The sequence below is a fragment of the Nesoenas mayeri genome (assembly GCF_963082525.1).
Source record: "Nesoenas mayeri genome assembly, contig: SCAFFOLD_35, whole genome shotgun sequence".
Lineage (NCBI taxonomy): Eukaryota > Metazoa > Chordata > Aves > Columbiformes > Columbidae > Nesoenas > Nesoenas mayeri.
This window is the reverse complement of record NW_027659961.1, coordinates 735583-745087: the sequence shown is the minus strand read 5'-3', so window position 1 is coordinate 745087 and position 9505 is coordinate 735583. Positions and strand designations below refer to the sequence as shown.

The 9505-nt window shown below is 49.4% G+C and overlaps 1 long non-coding RNA gene across 1 annotated transcript; it reads left to right on the top strand.

The window, feature by feature from the left end:
• The first annotated feature begins 7616 nt into the window (after positions 1-7616).
• Positions 7617-8585, top strand: LOC308052588. The gene is made up of 2 exons (XR_013923566.1): positions 7617-8500; positions 8540-8585. It is a non-coding gene; the product is annotated as an uncharacterized lncRNA (long non-coding RNA).
• The last annotated feature ends 920 nt before the right edge of the window (positions 8586-9505 follow it).

Here is a 9505-nt window from a genome sequence, read left to right as displayed (position 1 = left end):
GGGCAGGCAGGGAGCTTGTGGGGTTGAAGGGGGCTGTGTGGTCAGGGCTGCTCAGAGCTCCAGATCCCCCCACAGACATGGCACAGGGTCCTTCTGAACAAGGACATCAATACAGGAACAGATGCCAGGGAAGGAGTCTGTGCTTTCAGTTTTCCACTCTTGATTGGCTGAGTGCAGTGGGAGATGGGGATTTATTTCTCTCTTTGGAGAAGACACTGAGACCCCAGTTCTCCTTAGGACGTGTCTGAGCTGCTCCTTAGCCCCTGCACACACAGAGCTGCCCCTGGGCAGTGCCAGGAGGTGTGAATAGGACAGAGCTGAGAACACAGCGTGTGGGACGAGGTCTGTGACACTGACAGGGAGCAGACCAGGGACAGACACACAGCTGCAGGCAGCACAGACATGGGCAGGGAGAGGGAGGTGGACCAGAAATGCTGGGGAGGGGATTCAGGTCCCCCTGCCATTCCCTGCAGTGCAGACACATTTCCCAGTGCAACCCCTGGTCTCCTCTCCTCCCCATCACACCCTCTGCCCCAAAGCCATGGGGTCCAGGTCACAAGTCTCCACCTCAGCAGCCTGACCTCCAGCTGAAGGGTTCCTGCAACGGGGTACACAAAAGTAAGTGCTAAAAGTACTTGCTCTCCAGTGTCATTATATGAGTGGCAGCAGCACAGCTGGGTCAGGAGAAGGTTCCACAGCATGCCCGCCTGCCTTTCTGTCCTTGCTTTATTTTCTGGTAGCACTGCAGTGTTCTTCCCTGTTTCTCCACTTGTCCCTGGTGCTCTTGGTCTCTGGGGTTGAGGTGCGAGTGTGGGCCAATTTTTGTTCTGACACCAGCTCAGAGGGTCTTGCCCCAGAGGTGTGTTTATGGAAACCAGATGCCCAAGCTGCATTTTAGACTGTGATGAACTGTTCTTTTCACTTGGTAGAAAGAGAGAATGAGCGGATACATCCCATCATCAGAAATGAGGTTTTCCATGAGAAACAGCATGTTTATTTTCCCCAGAGAAGTCTCCCCTAACTTGTCACTGTCCTTTCCTCCTTGCACAGGTCCCCATGACCAGAAACAGCCAATGTCCAACAGCAGCTCCATCACCCAGTTCCTCCTCCTGCCGTTCACAGACACACGAGAGCTGCAGCTCTTGCACTTCTGGCTCTTCCTGGGTATCTACATGGCTGCCCTCCTGGACAACGGCCTCATCATCACCACCATAGCCTGAGACCAGCACCTCCACACCCCCATGTACTTCTTCCTGCTCAACCTCGCTCTCCTTGACTTGGGCTGCATCTCCACCACTCTCCCCAAGTCCATGTCCAATTCCCTCTGGGACACCAAGACCATCTCATACTTGGGATGTGCTGCACAGGTCTTTTCGTTTGTCTTCTTGATAGTGGCAGAGTATTATATGCTCACCGTCATGTCCTACGACCGCTACGTTGCCATCTGCAAACCCCTGCACTACGGGACCCTCCTGGGCAGCAGGGCTTGTGTCCACATGGCAACAGCTGCCTGGGCCACTGGGTTTCGCAATGCTCTGCTGCTCATGGCCAATACATTTTCACTGCCCCTGTGCAAGGGCAATGCCCTGAGCCAGTTCTTCTGTGAAATGCCTCAGATCCTCAAGCTCTCCTGCTCACGCTCCTACCTCAGGGAACTTAGCCTTATTGTGGTCAGTGTCTGTTTATCATTTGTGTGTTTTGTGTTCATTGTGGTGTCCTATGTGCAGATCTTGAGGGCCGTGCTGAGGATCCCCTCTGAGCAGGGACGGCACAAAGCCTTTTCCACCTGCCTCCCTCACCTGGCTGTGGTCTTTCTGTTTCTCAGCACTGTCGTGTTTGCCAACCTGAAGCCCCCTCCATCTCTTCTCCATCGATGGACCTGGTGGTGTCAGTTCTGTACTCAGTGGTGCCTCCAGCAGTGAACCCCCTCATCTACAGCATGAGAAATCAGGAGCTCAAGGATTCCCTCTGGAAACTGGTGTCTGGATTATTTTCTGAAGCAGTAAACTGTCCTTACTTCTGCATAACAGTTACAGTGTAAATTCTTGCAGGCCCAACCTGTCTTGCATATTTTTTGTTGCCGCTTGTGGTTTTCTACATGTGATAATATTGTCATCCCCTTTCTAATTCACTGTCTTCTTTGCTTATTGAGGAGCTGTGTAAATGAGGAGCGGTGCTCTGTGTGTGTTTCAACAAATTAAAAGTCCCTGCAGCATGTATTTTTTCCTGAGATCCTTTCAGCAAGGCCTGTTTGGAGCTGCAGAGACAGTTCCTGTGTTCATGGGAGGAGGGTAAGAGAGTTCATCCTGGCAGCCCTGCCAGGGAGCAGCAGCGCTTGTTCTTCCAGAGCTGTTCTGTTAAACTCCACACTCTCCTTCTCATCCCTGGTGTTGGTGCAAGGCCTGAGTTCTCTGGCACTTGGTCACCGTCCTGCTGTGTGTCAGTGCTGTGAGCGCAGGCAGGGACAGGCAATGGGCACTGCTGTGACAGAGCTGGTCCCAGAACAGCCTTTCCAGATAGAAAGGTGATCTCCTATGGGCAGGGCATGAAGGTTTAAGTCTCCTTACAGAGATTCTCCCAAGAACATGTCCAAGAAAGTGACCCAGAGATGAAACCCCAGTGTACAGCTGAACAGTGTGTGTGTGCAGGGCTGGCACACAGCAGTGTCCTCTCACATCCAGGCTCCTGCCAGAGACCTGCAGGACCAGCAGAGCAGGGGCTGGGCTGTGCCCCTGTGCACTGGACACCCCATCAAATCTGCCACAATCATCATGCTCTAATCCCTCACAACCTTCATTTCCAGCCCGGACCTCTCGCCCCAGTTCAGAGTGGTTCTTTGTCCTTACCTGAATAGACCCTGAATGAGTAGGTCAGATGTCCATGTTTGCATTGTACAGATGAGATGTGAGCGTGAACATCATGTATGTGAGGTGAGATGAACCGAAGTGAGCGCCAATGCTGTCAGATATTCTGGGGTGCCATTTTGCACCTGGGACACGTCAACCCTGTCTGTACATACAGAGTGGGAGATGAGATGCTGAAGAGCAGCTCTGCAGAGAGGGATCTGAGGGTCTGGTCAACAGCAAGTTGAACATGAGCCACCAGTGTCCCTGGAGCCTAGAGGGACCACGTCCTGGGTGCACCCAGCACAGCACGGCCAGCCGGGCAGGGAGGGGATTGTCCCGCTCTGCTCTGTGCTGGGGCGGCCTCACCTGCAGCATTCACTGCGTATAGGGCTGGGGACACAGGATAAAAGGAGATAAATCTGAACTGGTACTTTGGCCTTCAAGGGCAGACTTCAGTAAAGCCTTTTACACTGTATCCCACAGCATCTGCTGGAGAAGCTGCAGCTCGTGGCCTGGATGGTGTATGTGCGATGGGTAAAGAACTGGCTGGAAGGCATTTTAGAGCCATTTGTTCCCTTCCTGTTCACATGGGCGTCCCATGAATGCATCACTGCTCTACCCCAGGGTAGACAGGCACAAGGCCTCTCACCACTGCCACTGGTTTCTCCAGCAGCCTCATCCTGGACTGTGGGATGCCCAGAACAGCCCTCCCAAGACAGTTTGACAAAGTCTTTTTTCTACTCCATCCCCACATCCTTGCTCAATCCCCTCATGTACAGCTCAAGGACCAGAAAGGTTGGGTACAAGTGGGGCATTGAGAAAAATGGTCAGGAAAGCTTTGAGGTGCACAGAGAGCCCATCACCATATTGACAAGCTGCTCTCTCTGAACAAGCCCAAAGGACCTGGACAGCATTTGCTGTGTCCCAGAAACTCGCCTGGAAGGTTGGGATATGGAGAAGAGGTTTGGTCTGGGAAGGGACAGACAGGGGCTGGTGGAACTGGCTGGTGTGACCGTGAGACGTCTCTCCAACACCTCAGAAAAATCCTGGCTCTCAGGGAGGCTGCATGGTCCTCTGAGAAAGAAAAGAGCAAACATGACTTATCATGGAATCATAGAATAATTGGGACTGGATGAGACACTCAAGATCATCGAGTCCAACCATAATCTAAATCTGGCACTAAACCATGTCCCTAAGAGCCCCATCTATCTGTGTTTTAAACACCTTCAGTGATGGGGACTCCACAACCTCACTGGGCAGTCTGCTCCATTGCTTCAAAACCCTTTCCCTGAAGCAATTCTACCTAATAACCAATCTAAACGTCCCCGTGTGCAACTTGAGGCCATTTCCTCTTGTCCTATGACTTGCTACTTGGGAGAAGAGACCAACACCCACCATGATAAAACCTCCTTTCAGGCAGCTGTAGAGAGTAATAAGGTCTTACCTCAGCCTCCTGTTCTCTAGGCTGAACAGCCCCAGTTACCTCCACTGCTCCCCATCTGACTTGTTCTCCAGACCCCTCACCAGCTTTGTTGCCCTTCTCTGAACTCACTCCAGCACCCCAAGGTCTTTCTTGTAGTGATGGGCCCAAAACTGAACACAGGATTTGAGGTGCATCCTCACCATTGCCAAGAACAGAGGGATGATCACTTGCCTGGTCCTGCTGGCGACACAATTCCTGATGCATGCTGGGATGCTGGTGGCCTTCTTGGCCACCCGGGCACACGCTGGCTCATGTTCTGTCACTGTCCATCAACACCCCCAGGGCCTTTTCCATTGGGCAGATTTCCAGCCGCTCTTCCCTGAGCCCATAGTGCTGCCTGGGGTTGTTGTGACCCAAGTTCAGGACCCAGCACTTGCCATGAAATTGAACAAGTCCAAGTGTTGGATTGTTCACCTGGGAGAGAGTAACACTGAGTGCAAGTGTAGACTGGGAGAGAGCGGCTGGAGAGCAGCCCTGCAGAAAGGGATCTGGCGTGATGGTTGGCCACAGGGTCAACAGGAGGCAACACTGTGCCCCAGCAGTCAAGACAGTAACCCCCATCCTGGGGTGTATCAAACACAGCATGGCCATGTGGTCAGTACAGTCTTTTGTTTAGATTTACTATGAGAATAATGAGATAACGCTGTTTCTTCCCTGGGATAGAGTTCATTTTTTCTTCCAGTAGCTTTAGAGTGTTTGCCATTTACTATGAAAGGAATTTCAGAACTCACTCATATCTTGGTTATTGTCAGGGAAACCAAGGACTTCTTTGGCCATCCAGCTGTGGATGCAGATTGGCAGGAGAGGACACAGACAGGACAGCACCTGGATTGACATGCAGGCTGATCAATGACATATTCCCTATGATTAGCGCCATGCTCAGTCTAAAGCTGGAGTCGGCTTTTAGGGCTTGTTACATCTGTTACTTTGGGTTTTGCAGCTGGTTTGGTCAGTTCCATTCAGAAGTTTCATCCTGTCAGGAGTTCGATGCCAGTTCGGCCTTTTGCCGTTCTGCCATTTTGCCGTTGGCCTTTGGGCCTTTCTGCCTGTTGCCCTTTTGCTCTCTCTGGCTGGGATGGGCTGTTCAGGACCAAGGTGCTCCCTTCTGCAGGACTGGCTGCTCCGTGTGACTGGAGTTACACGGGGGATGGCACTGAGTATATTTTCTTAATTTAATTTATCTATTTCTATTTAATTTAGCTGGACTATTGTCAGTGAAACCAAGGACATCTCTGGAGTGCAGCTGCAGGTGCAAATTGGTAGGAGGTGGCACAGAATGGACAGCACCTTGATTGACATCCAGGTCAATCAAGGAGCTATTCTCTACCATTAGCATCATGCTCAGTATAAAGCTGGAGGTGCCTTTTCCAGCCCGTTAGTTTTGGTTTTCCGGCCACATTGCTTAGCTCTCTTTGGGAGTTCCATTCTATTGAGAGTCCAGTGTTAGTTCAGTTTTACGATGTTTTGTGGTTTTTCAGTTGGCCCTTGGACCTCTCTGCCTTTTGCACTTCTACTGTCTCTTGCCTGGATCAGCTGTTCAGGACCAGGGTGCTCTCTTCTTTTGGGCTGCCTGTTCAGCACAACTGGAGTTCTGTGGGGGATTGCACTGAGTGTCATATATTTTACTTTATGTGTATCTTAGTATAAGTATATTATTAGTAGTAGTGTATTATTTTTATTGTCTTATTAATTTTTTGTCTAAACCCACAAGTTTCTCCCTTCCCATTCAGTTCTCTCCCTTATCCTACCTGGGGACTGAGAGCAGGATGTGAGCAGCTATCAAGGACTTAGTTGGTGGCTGTGGTAAAACCATGACAAGAAAGGGCAGTAGTAGCTTCAGAAATCTTGAAAATCACTTTCCCAGATGGTGTCAATATTTAATTTTTTTGTTGTTGTTGGGAAACAGCATGAGAAAGGAAAACCATCAGAAACTGCAGCTCTGAAGGTCCAGAGTGGAGCTCAGGATGAAGAAATGTCATTCTGAGCACAGTGCTGTGGTCATTCAGAGGGACTCTGGATCAGTCATGACTCTGTGTTTCCAGGAACAGCTGGTGAGGATGGAGAGACAGCAGCACAGGTGGGGACACACTGGGCTGAGAACAAGGTGTGGAAGCACATGGGGTGTCTGCAGCCTGTGGGGAAACAGCCACAGGCCTGGGACAGTGCAGGATGGACTGTGGTGGACATAGCCAAGGGCACTGGCAAGGCTGGATGTCCCTGCAAGAGCCAAGGTTTTTGTCCCAATGGCTATGGCTGATGTCCCTGCCAGCGAGGCCTAAGAGGAGACACATGGTTGTCATGGCCATGGCACCCCATTGCCTCCTTGCACCCCCAGGGAGTGTCACACCATTGTCCTGCACTGGGGATTGCACTCCCCACAGCCCCAGGAAGAGCCCTGAGCCACACGTGAGGGACAGGATCTCCATTCCAGGGGCAGGGGCTCAAGGCTTGGCCATTGTCCTTCATCAGACAAACCAAGGGCTTTCTCAGCATCAGAGCTGCTGCACTTTGCCTGTGCCTGATGCAATCACTGCCTCCAATTATCTGCTCTAACGAGTCCCTGGGAGGCTTTGTCAGTAACAGCCCTCAGTGGGGCTCATTAATGCTTTAAGGCACTTTGGAGTTTGTTCTGGCTTGGACTTCTTGAGCAGATTCTTCAGTCTGTGCTTGATATCTGAGTTTCATGAACTCAGCATCAAATACACCATGGGGCTCATTAAAACACAGAAATCCCTAACGAGTGATGTTTCTTTCCCTAATTTTCTTCACATCTTCCAGAATTGTAGAACTAACTGTAGAGGTTTCAATTGGACACTTGCTGATCAAGTTTTCAAAGAAGACTTAATGAAGGAAGTTTTTTCTTTCCAGGGTATTTTCTCTCATTTCTCAGTGTGTAGAAGAAGTGACAGCAGCATTCTACACTGGATATTGATCCCGAGGGTCTCCTGAAGACATCTGGACAGGCAGGAGAACAGTCCTTGAGGCTGGACACTGTATGGACAACCTGGCTCCTCACCCCCACCCCCAGTCTGCTGGTTCCCTCATTGGCCACCAGAGATTGCATCCCTTTTCCTCCATCAGATTTCTCCACTGAGCTCTGCAGGAGATGCTGCAGCTCCTGTGCACCAGCTCCCCCTGCTCTCCTGTGCAAACACTGCACAGTTCAATGAACAGCAAAACACTTTCCTCAGCTGTGTGTGTAAGTGGATCTGATGAGGTCCAGCATCCACAAGGGACACCCACACAAGAACTGCTTTAGACAGAGAGACAAGAGAGGATAGAAATAAACACAATGAACGTGTTGACTGCCATGTCAATTAGAGCTCTGAAGAACGGGGCAAGTTTGTAACTCCCTGAAGCTCAAAGCAGAAAAACCAGACAGTTGAGAGGCCACTGAATGACCAAAGAACAAGTGGAGGAGAAACCTGAGAGCACTGGGAAGGGCAAACATCCAGACAGTGCTGGAAAGTTGTCCTTGGACAGGGACATTGAATCAGGAGAGGTGGGAACTCCTGAGTGATGAGGGAGATGAAATTATAGAGTGTTGGTAATAGAAGTACAGGGGAAGACCAATATTTCTTCTCCTACCCTTAGTGCACTTCCACATAATTCCCTTTTTGGCTTTTTTCTTTTAAATTTTAATATGCAAAAAAAAAAAAGTAAACAAAGATCTCCAATCAAACAAACAAACCAACCAAACAAAAGAAACAAAATCCCCACAAAACCAAAGCAAAAAAACCCTCAAACCAATTAAACAATAACAACAACCAAAACCAAAAACAAAACAGCAAGAAAACCAACAAAAAACCCCATAAATAAAACAACAACAATAAAGTGGAGGTTTCCAAACAGACATCAGTCATCAATTGTCTCACCATAAACAGCCAGGGCCACTTTAGGGCCCAGTGTACCTGACGTGCTAGCCTGGGATTGGCATCTATCACACAGGACCTGGGGAGACCAGAGCACCGTGCAGTGCAGGTGGAGCCTGGGCAGGGGTTCCCGGGGCATCTACACTGGCACCAGGTGTTTGTGTCCCTGGAGCTGAAGACATTTGTGTGCTAAATCCATCCCCATTTCTGAAGAACTCTTTTCTTTCCAAAGAAAAGAGACTCCCCTGCAAAGAATTTAATAAGTAAATAAGTAAATCAACAAGTAAATAAGTAAATAAGTAATAAGTAAATAAGTAATAAGTAAATAAATAAACAAGTAAATAAATAAGTAAATAAATAAATACATACATAAATATATAAATACATACATTAAGAGATAGAGAGAAAAAGAGAGAGAAAGAGAGAGACAAAGAGAGAAAGAGAGAAAGAAAGAGAGAAAGAGAGAGAGAGAGAGAAAGAAAGAAACAAAGAAAGAAAGAAAGAAAGAAAGAAAGAAAGAAAGAAAGAAAGAAAGAAAGAAAGAAAGAAAAAGGAAAAGAAAGACAGTTGACACCTTCCTTTGCTTTGGATCTTTGTCTTCAGTTCCTCTTATTTTAATTGTCATTGACATTAACTGACATCTGATGGGCCTGCAGGCATGAAGCCAAGATCATGTTGTGTCTTGCACAGCACCCCATGCCCTCTGAACCTGCCCTGCCCAGGACTCCTCACACGTTGCCCAGAGCGAGTCACACTGAGGTGTTGGCTGGTTCCCTGGCTGAGATGTTGGTTTAGATGATCACCTACAGCACAGGTGGATCCTGCCCCATCATCGCCTGCTCTGCTCCAGTCTGAAACAGAGCCCAACATCACATTGGGATCATGAGAGAACTGAGGCTGAAGGGACCTCAGGAGTCTACAGTCCAGGCTGTCACCAACTGGGTCACACCAAGGTGTTTAAGCCTTGATTCAGAGCTTTAGCAGGACTGGAGAAGTGATCATCCCTTTGTACTGGGCACTGGTGAGGCTGCACCTTGAATCCTGGGGTCAGTTTGAGGCCCCTCATGGCAAGGAAGACATTGAGGTGCTGGAGAGAGTTCAGAGGAGGGTGACAAGGCTGGTGAAGGGTCTGGAGCACCAGTCTCACGAGGAGCGGTTGAGGGAGCTGGGGCTGTTCAGCCTTGAGAACAGGAGGCTGAGGAGAGACCTTGTCGCTGTCTACAACTACCTGAAAAGAGGTTTTATCATGGTGGTTGTGTGTCTCTTCTCCCAAGTAGCAAGTGATAGGACAAGAGAAAATAGCC